General features: G+C 45.8%; 1 protein-coding gene across 1 annotated transcript in view; it reads left to right on the top strand.

Moving 5' to 3' along the window:
* The window catches only part of MYO16 (myosin XVI), a 2,821,299-nt gene that overhangs the window by 1,713,418 nt on the left and 1,085,272 nt on the right, over positions 1 to 22,609 (top strand). The gene's annotated exons all lie outside the window — the stretch shown is intronic.

The raw sequence follows: 22,609 nt of genomic DNA, 5'->3' as shown, positions 1-22,609 counted from the left end.
CTATCAGGGCTAGAGTGAGGTTTTTGTACTTGTTAGTCATTTAATGAATTACCAGGTGTTGCACAGGGGTGTATTGGGGTCTAGGTAAAGATGCTGCCCAGCTAGTCTGACCTGTCAGTGCCTCTGGAACCTGGTGCAGGAAAGAGAAGAGGTGTTCCTGTGCGATGATGCTGGGAAGCTGGTGCAAATTTATTTATATTAGCATGGTCTTTACTTTTACCCTCCATAAATGGGAGTCCCAAACTGCTGAATACTGTTCTATGTGGGCAAGTTATGACTCTGCTGCACTCACTATCTTGAGATGTATAGTCGGGAGGTAAAAGAAGGCACAGTGGCATCTGAAGCTGATCCAAACTTCTCATTAAAAAATATGCAGAATCTCTCAGCGCTTGGGTCTGAACGAGGACGGGGTCAAGTCCAACAGTGGATAACTTTTGCTAATACTTAGCACATGACATTCAATCAAAATTGCAATGATAACCTGTGTGTTAGGGGAGAGAAGAGCAGTACCTCAGGGCACACATATGCAGTAATTTCAAACACACTAGTGATCCCATAGCCCTCGCTGGTGGCCACCTCTGCCTAATCTACGAGGTAAGGGCAATTTATTGCAGTTTTCCTAGCTGACATATCTATTGCTGTAAGGCACTTAGATGTATTGATTTTACAGGGTGATACAGAACTACTCAGTCAGACTCTTTACTTAATTCATCTGAAGCCCAGCCACATGTTGCACTCATTTCCAGTGGTGATCAAAGCTGATAAGCATGTTGACAGAGAAGTATAAGTCTCCCTGATACCCATTAGCCCAAACTTTGGGAGTGACTAAAGATAGTCATACTTACATAGGAATGAGTGATGACTGTGGAGTAAATTAAATCCGTAGGCACACCAGCTCCAGGCACAGCTATACCCAACAACATCGATCCAGCATTTGAGTTATTGGAGACTGCAGACATTGTATGGCCGGGATGCCCGTCACCCCCTCCCAACACAATCCCCAAGGATGGGAGAAGTCGGACATAGATTTGAACTTTTGGAAGGCGGGAGGGAGTCACCCTCCCGGCCGTATTTATTAAAATATGAAACAAAATTTAAAACATAAATAAAAGTTTCATTTTCATAATTATGTACAATTTTACATTTATACATTCCGATGAAGACATGTTCTTTGGCTAACCTTAACAGATCTCTAATACAAAGGTTTCCTAGCCGAGTCTAACATCCTGCAAATGCATACATTCTAAATTAAAATTGTACATCCTAGCATTACGGGCCAACGGCAAGGTCTTAACCGGTGTCAGATCCCTACTACCAAAGCTCTCGCCCTCACGGTGTGAGTGGCGCATGCGCAGAGGACTCTACCCTCGTTGCCAACTGTAACTTCCCTTGTCATGGTGGGGGCCCCCTTTCCACTCGACGCCATCTTAAAGGTCGTCCGAGTTCCTGTGTGAGGTATCTGTAGGAAGGACAGCGTGGACTCCCCCCCATCCCCACACTCTCTATCCGCCGTCGCGGATATCCGGCCCCCGGGAAATTAGTAGGAGGGGCATCTAGCCGCCTCTCCCCCTGGGAGGGGCCTATGGCCGTCTCCCCCTAGGCGACCCATCCTTAGTGGGTGCCGCCTCCCCGTGGGAGGGGCCAATGGCCGCCTCCCCCCGGGCGCTCCCATCCATTCTGGGTGGCGCCCCCCTCTAGGGACCTTGAAATTACTGCTCACCGATCATGACCTTACCGCCCGACCAACATAAATATGACAGTTGTTTACCTACTAAGGAAGAAAAGTTCTGACATCGTCTCGATGTGTCATCGACTGCTCGCTCCTACCAAGAAAAAACATTATCCTACAGGCAGAAGTCTCATCCTTATCTTAAACATTCATTTACTTGTCTACAAAAGGAAAAAAGGCCTATCTCAGCAAAACTTTATTTTAAAACAAACATTGCCATAAGGGGCTGGTGGGTAGGCAAAATTGCTGCTTGTTCCGTCGAGGGCTCACGAGCAACGAGTGGGTGCAGCCTTCAGAGCACAGGAACAAGAGGACGCTTCTTCGGATTCCCGCTCCATTTATTCTTCTGCAGGAGGGCGTGTACCCTCCTCCGGTAGGCCTACTGGGCGTGATCTTCGTTGTAGGTGTCTAGGACAACCCCTCTTGGGGGGAAAAGGCGCGCCCCAGCTACGCCGCTTCGGGCATACCAGCTGAGCCACGCCCCCGCCCAAAATGGCTTCCCGGGGGATCGGGGCACCCAGCCATACGTTCGGGGGGACCGAGTGGTCGCCCCTTTCCATATGGCCGGGATGCCCGTCACCCCCTCCCAACACATTCCCCAAGGATGGGAGAAGTCGGACACAGGTTTGAACTTTTGGAAGGCGGGAGGGAGTCACCCTCCCGGCCGTATTTATTAAAATATGAAACAAAATTTAAAACATAAATAAAAGTTTCATTTTCATAATTATGTACAATTTTACATTTATACATTTCGATGAAGACATGTTCTTTGGATAACCTTAACAGATCTCTAATACAAAGGTTTCCTAGCCGAGTCTAACATCCTGCAAATGCATACATTCTAAATTAAAATTGTACATCCTAGCATTACGGGCCAACGGCAAGGTCTTAACCGGTGTCAGATCCCTACTACCAAAACTCTCGCCCTCACGGTGTGAGTGGCGCATGCGCAGAGGACTCTACCCTTGTTGCCAACTGTAACTTCCCTTGTCGTGGTGGGGGCCCCCTTTCCACTCGACGCCATCTTAAAGGTCGTCCGAGTTCCCGTGTGAGGTATCTGTAGGAAGGACAGCAAGGACTCCCCCCCATCCCCACACTCTCTATCCGCCATCGCGGATATCCGGCCCCCGGGAAATTAGTAGGAGGGGCATCTAGCCACCTCCCCCCCTGGGAGGGGCCTATGGCCATCTCCCCCTAGGCGACCCATCCTTAGTGGGTGCCGCCTCCCCGTGGGAGGGGCCAATGGCCGCCTCCCCCCGGGCGCTCCCATCCATTCTGGGTGGCGCCCCCCTCTAGGGACCTTGAAATTACTGCTCACCGATCATGACCTTACCGCCACAGGCCGGATAGTTGACCGACTATCCGGCCCCCCCTACTCCTCCTAAAGGTCATGCTTTCTCAAACCCCTTAGCCATGCTATGAAGTCTCCTATGAGTAAATCATTCCCCTCCCTGGACAGGTGAACCCCATCATTCAGATACATGAGATCACCCAGAATACACCCGTGAGGAATGCTATGCAACTGCGAAGAGCGAAGCAACTTACCAATTTTATTGTTAACCCTTTTCACCGAATGGTTCAGTGCTGACACCGAAAGGCCCCCCCGCCATACCTTCCTGGGGATCATGTGGGACCAGGCAATCGTGCACCCCGGGATTCTTTTAGCCAACCAGCTAACAGCAGACAAAATTTGTTCAAACAACACTCGTCTACCCAGTGTCACCAAGTCATTGCCCCCCAGGTGTACTATGACTACAGATGGCGGTGACCTTTGCCGCCCTAAAAGACCCTCAAAAAATGATTCGAATTGGTCAAAACAGAGCCCGCCCCTCCCATGGAAGGCCATTCTGTACCCGTATTCCCCAGCTGTGTGAGTCGCGTCACCTGCTTTGAATACGTCCCCGGCGCGCCTCACATATGAGTGGCCCACGACCCATACCACTCTCCCTCCAGACGGTGATCCTTGACCGCTGGTCTCCTGGTGCTGGGTCGACTGCAAATTCCGCCCCGCGTGACAGGCTCGCGAAACTGTAATTCAAACAAAAGACAAGAAGCGTGAGTGCATGTCAATTGATCTTTACAACATGTGCAATCGCACATACCTTTTGAAGCAATTCGAGGACCATCGTCCCAACTTTTTCACTTCCTCTGCACTCTGACCCCTGGCTGTAGCCTCAGTAGCAGCCCCTATCCTAAAGGAGTGGGTCCCAAAATCGCACGGGTCCATGCCCGCAGCAGCGATTGTCAGTGCTAGCACCCTCTGGAACTGAAACCTCGTCAGTGGGGTGCCATCCTTGTGCCTTAGCAAACTCCCCCCCCCATGTAGCCGCCATTAGTGCCAAGTATTCCTCTATTCACTTTATCGGGCATGTGGGGGACCCTCGCGCGCGCTGCACAACAACACTATTTCCCATAGCCCCCTGGTCGGTCTTGGACCTGGCTATCGAGACCACCCTCGAATCACCCCTAATTTGGACGTGATCCCTGCACAAGCCTCCCTCAACGTCTGTCTTATTTCTTGCGACCAGTTCGCTCACCCGCATAGCCCCATGGAATGCTAATGCGAACGCTGCCCGGAACAGAACTGCTTTGAAATGGGAGGAGCACGTCTCGTCTAGTTTCGCTACGAGTAGAGACAACCTGTGTAAGCCTGCTTGCGACCCTCGAGGCGCTTCCAGCTGCGAAGGGCCTTTTTCACTAAAAAGGAACCCGTTGGGTCTTCTATGCCATGCACTTGCGCCATGAATGAAATGGCCGCCCTATGCCTACTGGCCGTTGCCGCTGATCGGCCTTCTCTGTGCAGCGCTACCAGGAACCCCAGGAAGGATTCCTCCTGACCCCAGCTCTGACTCCCTGTGGGACCCAAAAATGTGCAATAGGAACGAAACGCTCCTTCGTATGCCTTCCTTGTCCTGGGGGCTAAGCTCGCTGCCACGAGGTCCTGTAATTCGGGGCACGGATTAGCCATAGTGCTTCGGGGAATGGCGCCGCCACCAGGTCCGCTGTAGGTAGATAACCCCTGAACGCCTGCATATGTGAACGAGAGAGTGCATCAGCTGCATGATTCAGTACGCCTGGCACATGTTTCGCCCTGAACTGTACATTCAATCTCATGCAAAGCAGCACAACTTCTTTTAACAATCTCAAGATCCATTTGCAGCGTGCTGCCTGTTGGTTAATGCATTCGACAACAGTCATATTATCAGACCAAAACACCACTGAGCGGTCCCTGAAATCGTCAGGCCATGCCATCAGAGCAACCCAAATCGGGAATAACTCCAAGAACCCAATGTTACCTGTGAGGCCGCTGGAATGCCACCACGTCGGCCATGTTTGCGCCGACCATCGATTACCTAAGATGGCGCCGAATCCCACGCTCCCGGCTGAGTCAGTCAACAGACCTAGTTCCTCTGAAGACGCTGGCGGCTTGTTCCACACAACTCGACCGTTGAAGTCCGCCAGAAATGCCAACCAAATGCGCACATCCTGGCAAACCTCTGCCGACAGTCTCGTACGGTGGTGCCCCTCTTTGAGACCAACCATAGCTTGTGCAATAGAGCGTGAGAAGGGGCGGGCCATTGGTATCACCCTCAAAGCAAAGTTAAGCTGACCCACTGTTTGTTGTAACTGGTGCAGGGTCACTTTCTCCTTGCCCAGGCATTGCGTCAAGGCAGCCCTAAACTTGGCCACTTTTTCCATCGGTAAACGGAAACATCCCTCCACAGAATCGAGCTCAATTCCCAGCAACTCCAGTGAAGTAGATGGTCCCACCGTCTTACCTGGTGCCAATGGGACTCCAAACTCCCTCATGAGGATGCAGAAGTCGTGCAGCGCCTGCGCACATTTTGTATCGCCGGCTACTCCTAAGAACAGGAAGTCATCAAGATAGTGCATAACATGCTTATGCCCTGTGGCCTCGGTGAATGCCCACTCTAAAAAACAGCTGAACATTTCAAAATAAGCACAAGAAATGGAGCAACCCATAGGCATGCATTTATCCATGTAATAACTCCCTTGAAATGCAAAACCTAGCAAGCGCTGATCCTGTGGGTGTACCGGGAGCAACCGGAACGCCGATTCGATATCTGATTTCGCCATCAGCGCCCCGGGGCCCAGGTGATTTAACATGGCCACGGCCTGGGTCTTTCTTCGGGACAACCCCCAACTGGGAACAGATGAACTCCGCCACCGGCGGGTGATGAAACGGCCAAGCCACTCGCCCTAAGCTGACTTCTTTTGCTATTTTCTTCTCTGCCACGCTTGGGTTGTGCTGTACCGATAACTGGTTTCTACAAAAGGAGTCCCCCCGAAAATCCCCCGCCGGGATGTGGAAGCCATGTAAGAATCCCTTCCTCAACACCCCAGCGGATACATGATCAGGGTATTTGTACAACCAAGGAGTCATAGCCATGAGATCCACGGGTGTAGGCAATCGGTCACAACGTTCTACCTCACTCCTGCTTAGATCCTCCTTTTCTTCCCGTCCCGCTATTTTTAGATCTACATGAATTTTCCGGGTGTGAGGAATTCCCACAGCCCGCACACACATGCTTGAACCTACATGTTCCCTGCGGTCTGTTACAGTTGCCTCGAGTGAAGCCCCAACAGACCCCCCGCTTGCCGCCATTCCCGCCGGTCTTAGGCTGGTAATCCCCACCGGCGCCTGCTCGAAAGGGCACCGCAGGCTTTTGACGGACGACTCCTGACCCACTCTCGCCTGGCGAGGACGTACCTGCCGCCCCTGGCAGGAGCTGCTTGTGCCATGACACCGAGTCCAGGCAATCCCAAGTCAAAGTAGCATCATATTCTTTCGCTTTCCGGAATTTCATGTCATAACCTTTCCATTCCTCCCCCTCATACATTGAATAAAAATCCATAATACGATTTTGATAACAAGTCAACTCAGTCATCACCTCGGGTTTACGTTCCCCCATAACTGCAGTAAATATAGAAAAGGCCTTAACCCAGTTCGTTACTGTCTCATCCACCCTAAATTCCGCCATCTTGGCGCGCCAGACGCTCGGGTGACTCTTTCGTGGCCATAGGGATGTGCTGTGCCACCTTCTCCCGCCTCGAGGGTATTGAACCCTCCCCCGCCATTGGCAATGCGAGCTTACCCGGTTCGGCCGTTGTTCCCGCCGTCTTCTCGAGACCAACTGCAGGTCCTACCGGTGCCACCTGTGGGGGAACAAGAGGAACATTCGCCTTTGCGACATCTCTCGACTGCCGCAATTGCTCGATTAGTATTCTGGCCTCTTCAGCCGGGTCTCCAGGGGCCACTGCGCCCCCTGCCTTTTTCTTGAGCCATGCTGCCAACTGGATGGCCAATTCGGGAGGCATTTCCTCATCATTAGGGGTAGTAACCACAACCGGGATCGGCTGACCTATATCTGGGTTTGGTACTGGGTTGTCTGCCGGCATGAGGGGGGCGACTGGGGGTACCTCTGGAACCGGCACCTCCCCCGAAACCGCCCTCTTCTTGACCCGTTTCCCTCTACCCCCGGGGATGACTCCCGGCAAGGCCGGGCCTATTACCTTCTTAGGATGACCCGGGTTGCTCAGTGCAGCCAGCTGTTTTTTGACCTCCGTCAAACCTCTACCGATCGATTGGACTTGTTCGAGTTTCCGGTCCATGCACGCCATCCGGTTCGACAATAGGCGTAACACCTTATCCGTCTCGGAACCCTTCCCGCTTTCTTGCCAGCCATGGTTTCGAGTATTCCGCTCTTAGTCGATCAACGAGGTCCTGGACTCTTCGAAATCCAAATAACTGAAAGAGAAACAACAAGATTACAAGTTCTCAAAATTGCTGCTTGTTCCGTCGAGGGCTCACGAGCAACGAGTGGGTGCTGCCTTCAGAGCACAGGAACAAGAGGGCGCTCCTTTGGATACCCGCTCCATTTATTCTTCTGCGGGAGGGCGTGTAACCTCCTTCTAGTACGCCTACTGGGCGTGGTCTTCGGTGTAGGTGTCTAGGACAACCCCTCTTGGGCGGGAAAAGGCGCGCCCCAGCTACGCTGCTTCGGGCATACCAGCTGAGCCACGCCCCCCGCCCAAAATGGCTTCCCGGGGGGATCGGGGCACCCAGCCATACGTTCGGGGGGACCGAGTGGTCGCCCCTTTCCATTATTTCTTTAAGGAGATATAAAATAGTCCAGAGAGAGAGAAATTGCTTAAAATCTAGCACTGTGACTTCTGTGTACTAGGTAATGTGAATAATAAATATACAAAGGTGACTGCTGATGAAACTTTGTATGGCCTGTGGTTCTTCACATTCAAATAAAACACATTTTTAACAAGAGTTGAAACAAGTAACACAAGGGGTGGATCACTGACACAATATTGTGGGGGCGTGGCTTAGCGCACAGCCAAGATGGCCGCACTACTTTGAGCTCCGGCTGACCGCCGACACTACTGGACAATTAATATGTTATTCAGGTGACTTTGTGTTCACCACACTGCTGTAATTGTTGGCGGAATGTATCAGGAGCCATTGGTGTGATTTTGGACGATTTTACCTGATTCCTGTAACTTCGAGTATCATGGCGATTGTCTCCTCAGGCTGACTTCTCAAAATGGCAGCTATTACAGAAGCTTAATCGACACTTGGACTGACTGATTGACAATTTTGGTCTGTTCTCCCAGGTTCCTCATATATTATCTACTGTTCACCAGGTATTGTGGCAGCGCTATGCATACCTTCCTTTGCAGTGCGATTCTCTAGCTGGAATGTAGTTTCTGCGCATCTTGGACATAAGAAGAGGTGATTTCTGTCTAAATATTTTCGGCAAACATAAGATTTAACCTGTGGCCTAATTGTTACTTGGCTCTACCTCAACGTCTTGCTCTAGTTCAAGCCTAACTGCTGGTATGCACAATATTAGAGCTTTTGGTATGCCTGTCAGGACAGCGCTCATTCACCAGGGATTTCACTGATAAAATGGCAGCCATCATGGAGACCTCATCTTCCTGGTGATTGTTGGCATATTTATAATCTCCCTTTCCTACATGGGCTACTGCAAGGTATTTTCATTCTGCAGTTAAAAGTATTGCCTGCTTTATATTAGACATCTCATTGAAAGAGTGAGGTTGTGTATTGGAATGCTACTGCTAATACTGATCTAAGCACATTGTGGTGTTTGCTAACAGGAACCTTTAGATCCATAATACCTAACTAGTGCTTCAGATCTAGCTGACTGTCTTGTAAGGAACGGAGTAACGCTGTTGTCTGTTTTGGTTTGAGGGCTGCGGTGCAAAGCTACACTACTTTTGTGAACTAGTTCTTCAACGGTGTCTGTCCCAATGGCAGACGGCATGGGCATTACCTCCAAAGACAGAGACTCTAAAGGGAATCTGAAGCATCCTAAACAAACTTCCCACATGCCAGAGATACCAGCTAAGGGCAACCAGGATTCCGCTGCAACCTTGGACACTATCAAACACAGAATTACTTCAGGTTAAGGTAGCGGCCATCCGGAATGATCTTTAAAACCTCTCGCCACGTGTTTCCAGTGCAGAAAAACGAATAGGCTCTGTTTAAGATTCTACGGTAAGGCAAAATAAGCGTGTGCAAAATATGGAGCGGTCCTTGCTTTCACTATGGATAGACCTCATGGAACAGGAAGACAGGGATCGTAGGAGTTACCTGCGCATTTTTGGACTACCAGAAGACTGTGAAAAGGCTGCTCCATCTATGTCAGATTTCTTGCTATCCTGGATTCCTAATGTGCTTAACATTTCATTTCAAAAGGACTATGAAATAGAACGTGCACGTAGAGTGCCCACGTTTAAAAACAAATCCTTGGCTTCTCCTCGACCAGTGATTTTCAAACCCCTCGGTCATCAACATACTAAACAAATTTTAGCTCAGATGAAGAAAATTAAAACTTTGGACCGGGAAGGCAATAGAATAACTATATCACAAGATTTTGCCAGAGACACTGTTATCCGTCGGAAAGGCTTTCTGAATCTGCGCAGTAGACTTATAGAGATGTACATTCCATTCTCCTTTGCAGGTCCAGCACGGTTCAGAATAACTCACAGAGGTCGCACCCAGATCTTTTATGAACCTTCAGATCTTTCCACTTTTTTGGATAATCAGTCTGAATCCCAGATGGGATCTGAATCTCTTCCTGGCACGTCTAATCCCTGATGCCTTTCAATGTCAGTAAAGTTTACTCTATGGCTTTTCTGCCTTTCCACAAGTATAGTCTATTATTTTACATCTGGATTCCCTTTTGCTAGTATAATTACACACTATTGAACTTGGTGATATGTCTTATTAATATTTCTTAATTTATTTTTTTCTCAGAGGTTTTATGGTTTATTTTATCTGGATGAATGCTCCTCTTGTCGTCACTTTCAATATGTTAGTATTTTTATGTGTTATTTTGTTATTGACTGCATGTCCTTGTTGTTTCTATCCATCTATCTCTCCTCGCATCGCCTGGATTTTTGGCTTCTGTTTACATTGCTTATGTTTTACTTGCTATTTTACCTTTTTATGGAATTTCTTTTTCTTATTTGATGATGAAATCTCCCTTGATATATGTTGCAGATGAATACCATTCCTATTTTTCTGTACTCTTTCTCTGTGACCTGCACTCCTGTATTTATTTTATATGTTTCCTTTTCCTAATTTCAGTCTGACTTGTTCGTCCTCTCTTCTTCTAATTTTATATTTGAGTCTTATGTTGCTGTTCATTTTTCTGTTTATTTATGTCGTCAATCTGCATGCTTACTTTCATAAATATTAACTTATTTAATCTCTCGATTCTTTGTTTTTCATTCCTTATGGATTTCAGGTATTAAATATTTTTTTTATCTTATTATATTTATACTCTAGTATGACAAGCTCAGCTCGTCATGAGCACACAAGAGGTGTACCTCATGACGAGCTGAGCTCATCATGAGCATCGAAGGGGTTAAATTGTAATCAATTGCACCTCCCTTTAGTTCCCATAATGCCTTAAACTGCTATTGATATATTTATATTGACTAATATTCTTTTGTTCTTTATATAGATATTTATATGAATTTATACTAGGACATGATGATGTTTGTGGATACCCATCACATATGATATATTTATATAGTTCATTTTAATATTTATACTATACCAATTGTTATTGATTTATATATGTTTATATCTTACAGGATTATGTATATTATTTATAATACTTCTTTTCTATATTTACCTAATGTTGTTTCATCTTGCTTCTATTCATATCTGAAGTGTAGGTTCTTCGCTTTGCGAATATGAGATGTATTTTTTGCCTGGATTTTGTTCTATTTATTCTGAATGATTAATTTTTAATAGTACAGCAAGTGCAAATGTCTATTTATTTGTTCTGCAGCTTAAAGAAGATATTAATAATGACATTTATAGTGTTGCGTGGTCTACATTGTGTTTGCTGGTCTATGTGGTTGCTCCTCCATGTTTCCCCCCCCATGCAATATGTCTACGATAGACAGTCTCTGGTGGGGTACTTCTTTTTTGTGATCATTTCTTCTTTGGAGTTCTCTTCTTCATTATTTTCCTTTTACTAGTCTTACCTTCTCTTTTTCCTTTTCCTTCTTCTACTTCTCTGGGCATTCTTGCTTCAATGTGTGGCTTACAATTTCTTTGCAACAAAAACACTACGGTGGGAGAGGATCTCGGGGAGATTTATAGAACACGTTCTGGATACAATCCCCAAAGAACCTATAAACAACACAAGGTACCAGAGGGTCTCAAGAAAAGGCGCCCAGGAGTGTAAAGAAGTTACCCAAGACACCCGCACCACTAAATTGATGCGGCACAGGAGATTCTCAAAGGATGAGGAAATTACCCATCAGTCACCATTCGGATCCGCCCTTCATCATTTGGGATTTTATCCGAACCACCCGTCTGAGAAAAACTGTGCCACACTCAGAGGTCAACCCGGTGGTAAGGGGGTCCCTCAGAAGGTATAGACACTAACAGTGTGGTCTACCACTCGATGTTAATGAGTGGACAAAGGTATGGGACTGGGGTGTGCAGTGCAAGAAAAAAGTGAGTGATAAAAGAAACCAAGACAAAAGAGTGTGTTAAAATTGGTTTAGAAAAAGCACAAGATAATATTTATTCTATATGTGCCTTAAATACCAAGATTAAAAATATGTGCAACCTTAAGCAGTCTGGTTATGTAGACTGCCTGAGGTAAGGGTGGTCAACATGTTTCTGCAATATGGGGACTACTACGTCCTTGCATTCATCAGGACCAGAACTAAACAATTAGAGCTACTGCACAACGTGAAAATAATAATAAGTGAAGTGGAAAAAGTGACACAAGGAAATCTAAAACAAGTGCTCGCAGTCACCTGAATAATCCGAGTGCCCTTACAGTCTGTGTCGATCACTGTGGAAAGAAAAGAGGTAAGGGGTATGGGTATAACTATCAATATCTCATGGGCTATGAAATAAGTCCATTGGCTATGGATCAATCTTAAAATCACACTCACGGAGTTGATCTAAGCGCTCTTAATATTAATAGAGCCAGATGTTATACATTTGGAAAGAGACTTCATTTGCCAAATGCCGTTCAGTCCTTACCTTGATCTGTAAGGTAGACTGGCCTCACCCCACCTGGCAGCGGCTCAGGGGAAGATGAAGCACCGCTCTAAAAAAAAACATGTGAAACACATGTCGATTACAGTATGCACAAGAAGAAACAGAACACTTCTCACTGTCGATAGCCGGTTTTCAATGGGACTTGCATCTTTAGTTAATGATGCCATTCCCTAAAGTAACGGAGTAAGGACTCCGCCGCATCCACAGAACTCGTGCCGGGATGAAGCAGCATAGCGAAAAACGAAGGGGCTCGTCTTACCTTTCCGTCGGTACTCCGGGGCCGGCGTCCTGGCCGACTGGGGAGGTACCGGACGGCAGGCGCGAGACTGATTATAACACGCGATTGGTCACGTAATCACGTGGGGCGCTTAAACGCGCAATGTCATTGGTTCAGTTGATGTCAAGAATGCAAAATGCGCGCTCATTGGCTACCCAGCCCTAGACCAACAATTGGTCATTGGCCACCCACGAGGGGAAACGAGGTAAACGTAAACAACAACGAGCGCATCCAGAGCAAGGTAAAATGAGGAAAAAATGCTAAACGGACCACAGTTAAATCCCATATCGCTATTGCTGGCAAATTACAAATATTATGGTAAAGACCGCCATATTTGATGTACACAACAAAACTGCCCTGTCAAGACAGGAATAGCTGCATAGTGCGTTGTCACGTAGGTGTCAACAATATAGGTGGACAGATGTGGAACCCTCATGGAGGTGTATCTCCGATCAACTAATATATTATCAAGTCTAGCTGTAATGACTTTGAATTGGATGTTATAATGCAGAGCACCAGATTAACATATCGAGTGAGAGTGTCACATACAGTATAATGAACAAGCCATTTAAGGTATACTGTATAGGGCCAGTGTGTTTATATATGAAAGCGGACAGATGTATATATCCTACTGCTAGTCTTGGTATATCAGTGGCAGTAGATCCAAATAGTAACAAGATGTTTAATGGCCTGGTGATATCGAGAGAGAGACTATAGTGTGGACCAAGGGATATCATCGTTTAAACCCTTTTTATGTGTCTTAAGTTTTAGTACCCATCTTCGCTCTTTTTTCATTAGGTACTTGGCCACATCTGCTGTATGTGTTGGAATAAAAGGTTGTTCCAAGACAGTCCACTGAAATTCAGTGGCTAGATGTTTAGCCTCCAAAAAATGAGCAGTTAGTTTTGTGGCTTGTCTGGCACAGCGGATGGTACTCTTATGTTCCGATATCCGTATGCGGACCTACCGTGTGGTCATGCCCACATACTTATGGCCACAGGGGCAGGTAATTAGATAGATCACATGATCGCTGTTGCAGTTAGTAAATTTGATCTGCTTCCAGGGTCTTGAGGTGCCAATATCAATCTCCAATGATTTTGTAGTCTGTGCACACACCTGACAATTGCCACAGGGGTGGTGTCCCTGAACAGGAGGGAGATTCCACAGTGAACCTATGGCTCTTGGTAGATCTTCACGTGGTCTGGTGTGCACCAGTCTACCTCTAAGATTTGGGCCCCTCTTAAAAGAGACCAGGGGGCGAGGAAGAGTTAGACGTCCCGAATTTAGTATTGGCCAGTGTTTCTTGACCATGCTCCCAAAAGTATGAACAAAGGTGAGGCGATCCAGAGTAGCCTTGGGGGGCCTAGGTTCCAGCAGAGCTTCACGATTGTTGTTCATTGCCCTTTTCATGGACCTTTGCACAAGTCTGGGGGGGTATTTGCGGGCAACCAGCTGCGTGCTCAATTCATTGGAATGTTTCTTGAAAGCTGCCTTTGTTGAGCAGTTCCTATGAACCCGTTGGAACTGGCTGAAGGGGAGGCTCTCCTTCAGTGCTTTCGGGTGGTTACTGTCGAAAAGTAGCAAAGAGTTCCTGGCAGTGGGCTTCCTGTAAAGCTCAGTTTGCAAGCCCTCTGGTCTAGCAGTGATTAAAAGATCAAGAAAAGCCAATTCATGTCGACCGATTTCGATGGTGAACTTGAGATGGTTATTTCTGCTGTTCAGCCAACCCAAGAAATCCAAACAACTATCGCTCGAACCTCTCCACACAACAAAGACGTCATCGATATACCTTTTCCAGGTCTTAAGGTTATTGATGAAGGGATTCAGGTCATTCAATACATGATTTTGTTCGAATGAATGAACGTATAGATTTGCTAAGCTGGGGGCATAAACGCTCCCCATGCTGGTACCAGATGTTTGTAAATAAACCTGTTCTTCGAATTGAAAAAAATGTTGTTTCATGGCCAAAGTAGCACAGGCCATTATAAATTGGACAGGAGTGATGCTGTTCATTTCCCTGGAGTCAAGTAGTTGGTGCACAACGTCCAATGTCTCATCCTGAGGGATGGAGGTATAGAGTGCCTCTACGTCAAAAGAGACTAAGAGGTCAGTATCCATATCAAATTCGATGTCAGGTATTAGTCTCAACAAATCCGTGGTGTCCTTGAGATAGGTGGGCATTTCCTGCACCATCGGTCTTAAAAAGTGATCCACAAAGGTGGAGAGGGATTCCAGGGCTGATCCTATCCCAGAAATTATGGGGCGTCCTGGAGGCGGTCGTTGCTCTTTATGAACCTTTGGTAAGGTGTAGAAGTATGGCATCTTCGGGTGTTCTGTGCATAGGTACATGGCTTCGGCTGGTGTAATCCATCCCTCCGAGGAGGCTTCTTCAACCAGTATTTTGATGTTCCATTTCAGTTCGTCAGTAGGATCATAGTTCAAAGGAGAGTAGGCATTTCTCATGTTCAGTTGTCTGAGACACTCAGCTCGATACACTTCAGTGTCCAGTATGACAATCGACCCACCCTTGTCGGCTGGTTTTATTGTTAGGTCCTTATTCTCAGTCAGAGATTTGAGTGCTAGATGGTATGGTTTGGGCAAGTTGTAAAAAACTTTCAGGCACATGCATCAAGCGATTTGGGAATCGCAAACGGTGCGAATCGCAAAATTCGGCCGTTTGCGATTCCCAAATCACTATTTGGGATGCATCAACGTAAAAGTGAAGAAATCGCTATTTTAGCGATTTTTTAAAGTGCGATTGCTTTTAAGGAATCGCAATTTTGCGATTCCTTAAAAGCAATGCATGAAACTTAAAAAAATTGCGATTTCGCAATTAGAGAGAAAAAATTACCATGAGGTTGGACCTCATGGTAATTTTGCGAAAAGTTAGAAATATGCAATTTTATTCATATTTTTAACTTTCATGTTGTGCACACACATGCCCTTAGGGCATGTGTGTACACAACATATCTGCATTGTTTGATTTCAGGGGTGCAACAGGGTGTCCTTTGGACACCCTTGCACCCTTGAAATCGCAATCTCAATTTGCGATTAGCTAATTGCGAATCGCAAATTGAGATTGTCTTCCCATTCATTCCTATGGGCCTCTAGGCCCATAGGAATGAATGGGAAGGGATTCCTTAATTGCGATTCGCAAAATGCTAATCGCAAATAAGGAATTCTAAGGAATCGCAATTTATTTAGCGATTTCTTGATGCATAGGCATTTGAGATTCCTTAATTGCGATTCCTTAAAAATCGCAATTAAGGAATCGCAAATGCCGAGATTGATGCATGCGCCTGTTTATGTTTGGCAGTAAAGAGGTCATCCATCTCTTTCTCAAGTGCCTGCTCATAGGCCAAGACTTGGGGAGGCATTAAATGAGTAGGAGGAGTAAAAGTTGACTTGCATTTCAGTCCTGTATTGATGTCATCCTCACTATGTAAGGAGGATTCTTTTTCAGCGAAGAAGAAATGCAGTCTAATCTTCCTCAGAAACCTTGCAATCTCCAAGCGGGTTTCAAACTCATCATTATGTGGGTAGGCACAAAGCCCAATCCTTTGTTAAGGGCTTCTTCCTCAGTGGGAGTCAGAGTATGTCTACTCAAGTTCATAACTATACTGGGGCTGCACTGCTCTGTCCGGCTTCCTTGTTCTTGGACGTGTTGCTCCTCAGTATCCTCCCTTCCGTTGAGGTTGATGGGGGGCTGAAGTGAACCTGAGGTTGTGTGTTTCCTCTTCTTCTCCCCCGTGATCTTCCCCGGCCAAACCCTAAAAAAGGCTGCCCGTTGAAGTTATTTGTTGGAAAATTCCCAGGGAAGTTCGTCATATTCGGTCCCATAGGCTGTTGGAAAGGACCCGGTTGCTGCGGTGGAAAGAAAGGATGCATGCCGCCAAACTGCCAAGGATTAGGTGGCCACCATTGTTGTGGCTGGTTGCCCCTCCAGTTATTCCTAAAGTTTCTTTTGCCCTGTCCTCGACCTCGTGTGTTGGAATTATCACTGCTGGTATCACTCCCTGAGGAGTTGTCACCGGAACTCGATGTGCTGTACGATGAACCCTTTCTACGGCCAGTGGTACTGAAGTCTGGGGGGGTGTAGGTATCACTTGAGTATGGATACACTCTCTCAAATTTAAACTTTTCAAGGTCTTTCCTGAATTTATCCATCTTAACCGTTAGTGTATGCGCTCTGAAATCTCTGTTGTTTTTATTGGAGTCATCTAAGTTTTTAGTGAAGACCTTGGGAGCTATAGTGGTCTTGATTTTAGATTCAAGGATTTGGATCTCTATAAGTATGGCATCAGCTATGCGTTTGGAGGTTTGGATGATAAGAATCAACCAGTCTCTGATACACCTCCAGGCTATAAGGGCCCAGTTTTTCAAAAACTCCTTATCATTTAAAAACAACCTGGGTGCATTGGTCACTATTAGTCCTGTTGGAGCACAATCATTGCGCAAATATTGGGCCATGATTGTGCCATGTAAGGCTGTCCTAGTTTGGGATTTTTTCAAGCCCAGCAGTTTACCCCACTCATCCTCGCTCATGGTGACGACAGAAACAGACAATTCTGTCAAATCAGGATGTTCAGCAAGTGCTGCCAGAAGGTCTGCATCGGAGAACGATAAACTGTGGTTTTCGGCCATGACTCTAGAAAGTGTCCTGTCACAAGTACACACTGTAATTTAGAGTGACATAAAAGTTCAAACCACTATTGCGTGATGAACTACTACTACGAAATACTCAATTCGTAGGAAAAAGAGGTCCGCAGTTAAAAAACTGCACTAAACAACAAAAACACTACGGTGGGAGAGGACCTCGGGGAGATTTATAGACCACGTTCTGGATACAATCCCCAGAGAACCTATAAACAACACAAGGTACCAGAGGGTCTCAAGAAAAGGCGCCTAGGAGTGTAAAGAAGTTACCCAAGACACCCGCACCACTAAATTGATGCGGCACAGGAGATTCTCAAAGGATGAGGAAATTACCCATCAGTCACCATTCGGATCCGCCCTTCATCATTTGGGATTTTATCCGAACCACCCGTCTGAGAAAAACTGTGCCACACTCAGAGGTCAACCCGGTGGTAAGGGGGTCCCTCAGACATTTGGCAAATGAAGTCTCTTTCCAAATGTATAACATCTGGCTCTATTAATATTAAGAGCGCTTAGATCAACTCCGTGAGTGTGATTTTAAGATTGATCCATAGCCAATGGACTTATTTCATAGCCCATGAGATATTGATAGTTATACCCATACCCCTTACCTCTTTTCTTTCCACAGTGATCGACACAGACTGTAAGGGCACTCGGATTATTCAGGTGACTGCGAGCACTTGTTTTAGATTTCCTTGTGTCACTTTTTCCACTTCACTTATTATTATTTTCACGTTGTGCAGTAGCTCTAATTGTTTAGTTCTGGTCCTGATGAATGCAAGGACGTAGTAGTCCCCATATTGCAGAAACATGTTGACCACCCTTACCTCAGGCAGTCTACATAACCAGACTGCTTAAGGTTGCACATATTTTTAATCTTGGTATTTAAGGCACACATAGAATAAATATTATCTTGTGCTTTTTCTAAACCAATTTTAACACACTCTTTTGTCTTGGTTTCTTTTCTCACTCACTTTTTTCTTGCACTGCACACCCCAGTCCCATACCTTTGTCCACTCATTAACATCGAGTGGTAGACCACACTGTTAGTGTCTATACCTTCTGAAGGACCCCCTTACCACCGGGTTGACCTCTGAGTGTGGCACAGTTTTTCTCAGACGGGTGGTTCGGATAAAATCCCAAATGATGAAGGGCGGATCCGAATGGTGACTGATGGGTAATTTCCTCATCCTTTGAGAATCTCCTGTGCCACATCAATTTAGTGGTGCGGGTGTCTTGGGTAACTTCTTTACACTCCTGGGCGCCTTTTCTTGAGACCCTCTGGTACCTTGTGTTGTTTACAATTTCTTTGCCCTTCTGTCTTTATACTTAAGGATTTATTGATTTTTTTACATTTTGTTTCTGTATCTGTTGTCCTTATCTATCTTATGTTCTGTATGTCTTTGAATGGTTTAAATGTTGTCTCTCTCAATGTTAGTGGGTTTAACCGTCCTGTTAAGAGGGCCAAGATCCTTGATTATTGTAAAAATGTGTTGGTGATATTATTTTACTTTAGGAGACTAAAATAGCCTTTAAGGAAGCTTTGCTTTTGCAGAAAGAGTGGGTTTTTGATGTCGCTTGCTCTGAAGCCTTTGGTAAAAAGAATGGGGTCATGACTTTGATCTACAAAAATTCCATCCTATCTTTTGTTACTGCTGAACATGACACTGAAGGTAGATGGTTACTTTCTCACTTGTCCAATGGTTCTGATGACTTATATGTCATGAATATATATGCCCTGAATATTGATTGATAGCCGATTGAATCTGAAATGATAATTCAAGCTATTAAAGCCAATCAATCCGGGTCCTGATGGGATCCCGATTGCTTTCAATAAAACATTTCCAACCTCAATATTAAGATATCTTAAAGAAGTCTTTGATAGTTTTGGCCTCAATGGTAAGGTTTCGGGTTCGGCTGCTGAGGCTACTATTGTCGTAATTCCAAAAGAAGGTAAGGATCATTCTGATCCTAAGTTTTTTCGTCCAATTTCATTATTAAATATGGAAGCAAAAATGTTGCCTAAATCTTGGCTAAATGTTTAGAGGGTCATATCCCTAGTCTTATGAATGATTCCCAGACTGGTTTTGTAAAAGGGAGACTTGCTAGAGATAATATCTTAACCTTTTGTCATAACCTGGAGAAAGCTAAACTCTCTATTTCTCCTTCGGCTGCGATTGCTCTTGACGCTGAGAAGGCTTTCGACAAAGTTGATTGGCCTTTTTTACAAGCAGTGCTTCAATCACATAATTTAGGGGATTCCTTTCTTAATATGGTGATGTCCCTATTTGTGCAACCCAAAGCTTATATTAGAATCAATGGTGCTACAGCTTTTTTTTCATTTATGTCAGGGTACCAGACAAGGGTGTCCGTTGTCTCCCCTTCTCTATTTATTATATATAGACCCGCTTCTCCGTTTACTCAATTTAAATCATGCTATTAAAGGTTTTAGGTTTGGACCAAATAGGCTCAAAACTGCTGCATATGTGGATGATGTCCTTATTTTCTAAAAGGAAATTGATGCTGCATTACCGGCTATCTCCTCTATGATTAAAGAGTTCTCACGTGTCTCAGGATATACTTTAAATAAAGAGAAGACAGAAATGTTTCCTCTTAATTCAATGTGCTTCCCTTCTCATATGGGCGACTTGGGATTTAAGTGGCAATCGACTTGTCTTACATACTTAGGAGTATGGTTTTGTAAAGACCTTATTGATACTATTGCTTACAATGAATCTCATGGCATAACTGAAGTTAAAGACCTTTTGGCCTCCTGTTCCCCGAAATATATCTCCTGGTGGGGAAGACTTCAAACTCTCAAGATGATAATAACCCTGATTAATAATTTGTTATCTTCCATGCTACCTACAAAGCTCTCTTCGTCCTTTTTTCATGAGATTGACCTTCTCACTTCAAAATTTTTATGGAGGGATAAACGTGCTAGAATTGAGTATACACATCTTAGGAAACCCTATGTTTTAGGTGGATGCAATCTTCCAGACTGCAAGAAGGCGCGCTATCGTGCATAAATGGATACACCACCTGGTTTGTGCTTTTTCTGCCATCATTAGCCCATGAAGAAGAATGCTAGATTCGAAACGCGTCGGCAATGTCATGATGCCAGAACTGTAAAAGGGATTGACTGACCCACCTTCCTGCACCTGAGATTGGGATGTGCTTGGAGCCCCGTGCTGACGTTCGAGTGCTTCTCACGCAACAAAATCAAGCTTGACCAGTGTGCATCAGGATTGGGGAACCCTATGTTACACAACCCACTTCAGATAGCTCCTTGCTAGGCCACTGGCACATTCACCTCCAAACTAATGTGTAGACTTACTCTGATTTCTCCATTAAGTTTATTAACTCAGATTCCAAATTTACATGTTTCAACATTGGCATGTGGGGCAGCATTATAATTTGTGAGACCTACTATTCTTTTCGCCTCCTGCACCTCTTTCACTACATGTGCTGAGCCTTTATAAGTGAAGTGCAAGCGGAAGGGAAATCTCCGGCGGTATGGCATGCTCTCTTGCCATAAGCTCACCTTGACATCTTTGAAGTCTCTACAGCGTGAAAGAGTATGAGAGGAGACATCTTGAAAAATAATGTGTCAGCTATCAATGACGGCGGTTATTGTTTGCAAGCTGCAGTCATGCTGGCTTCCTTTTTTTGAAGAAATTAACTTTCGATGATACATCTGGGGCTGGCTTGCGATGTTGTTGGAAGGGAGAAAAGACTTGATGTGTGTGGTCCAACTGCAAGGTCTCTGAGGTTGGGTCTTGCAGGATCTGTTTGAAGAGTACCCGTAAATATGTCTCAAGATCTTTGCTGGTGACCTCGGATGAGATGGCTCTGGTGAGGATATAATATCTCCAGGATTGGTTTTCAATGTCATCTATCTTATCCATGAGATCCTGTTGTCCCATTGTGAGGGAGGACAGCATTTGTGACATTCTGTGTTGCTCAAAGGCAGTGGTGGCGAAAACATTTCCAACCTGGTCCTGACGTGTTTCAGTTCATTGGAATTGGTGATCCAAGTCCAAGGCCGATTTGCTGAAGTCTTGTATCTAGGTTGATATCTATTTTCTGAATTTGTGTAGTAGAACATGGATATCCCCTTTCATGGTAGAAATTTGGGCACTTTTGCATTAGATGATGCCATGGTTATGATTGTGAATCGGGTTAGTGAGCACCTAGATATAGATGGTGGACTCCGAGAAGGCAAAAACCGGGAGAGTCATTTGACACAGGGGCGAGGATCATTGCCTCCAGGCAGAAGCAGTCATGATAACCAATCCTCCATGGGAGGTTGTGGTAGTCAGGCCCTCAAAATGACAGGGGCAGAGCTGTGTGAAAATCAGGCCCCATGTTCTTACACTGTATTGAGTTGATGGGTTTCTCAGGTTCTCTGCGGTGCTTTAGTAGTGACCGCCACCTGGGTGGGGCCATCCAGCTAAGCAAAAGGGATTCGGAATTTCCCACTTTGGGCCACCTTTGCTAGCAAGCATTGGCCTGGAGTTCCCTCTCTTTTCCCTATTTTCAGATGTGCAAAGGAAGAGAAGGTGCCCCATTGCCTGCATCCGGAGGCAACAGATTTGACGGGGCTTACTGATTCAATGCTTGAGTCTCCTGCTGTCCCTACAATGTCCCCAGTTTGGACAACCTAGATAGGGGTTCTAACGCTGTCAGATATAGTCATTCTGCTGCCCTGTGGTGCACATAACTCTTCAGCGGATGAGACCAGTCAACTATGTCTGTTCCACCTCAGTGACTTTTGCGGCTGGGCCCTCGTTGGGAGCAGTGCACCATTGGAGTGTACAGCCCTGTCTTTGTTGCACTTTTAGCAGAGTGGGGCTGGGACGGAGCAGGAAAATGTGTCCTATTACACTGAACTGGCTGTTCCCAGAGTAGATGTGAGTCCACACCTGTGCTGGGACAGCACATTAGTGAAAGGCAGATTGAAGACACCCATCTGTCTTCAAGTATGCAGCATGCAACCCGGCCTGCATTACAAAAGGGAGCACACATCCCTCTGCAAGTAGGTGCAGTGATTGACTCCATTCGCCTCCAGGGGATTTCTGCTGGGTCTCTGGGATCCAGTTTCCTCTCTTTTAAGAGGGCAACCTTTAGGGGCACTCTCTCTGTGTGTCCCACCCATATGTGGTACATAGTTGGTGCAGCCGCTAGCAGCCCCATGCAAATTAGGGAACGACCCTCGCTTTTTCATGGATGTAAAATCTTAACTGGGGCATTCTGTTTTTATCTAAGGAGCTGCATCTATAATGCCAACGTTCCATGGGGGTGCAGGAATCTGGTGCAAGATGTCCATTGTCCCAGGGCACTTTCTATACTACTA

Source organism: Lissotriton vulgaris, chromosome 8, assembly GCF_964263255.1.
Source record: "Lissotriton vulgaris chromosome 8, aLisVul1.2, whole genome shotgun sequence".
Lineage (NCBI taxonomy): Eukaryota > Metazoa > Chordata > Amphibia > Caudata > Salamandridae > Lissotriton > Lissotriton vulgaris.
Note: the sequence above shows the minus strand (reverse complement) of the source record. Positions and strands in the feature narration are given on the sequence as shown.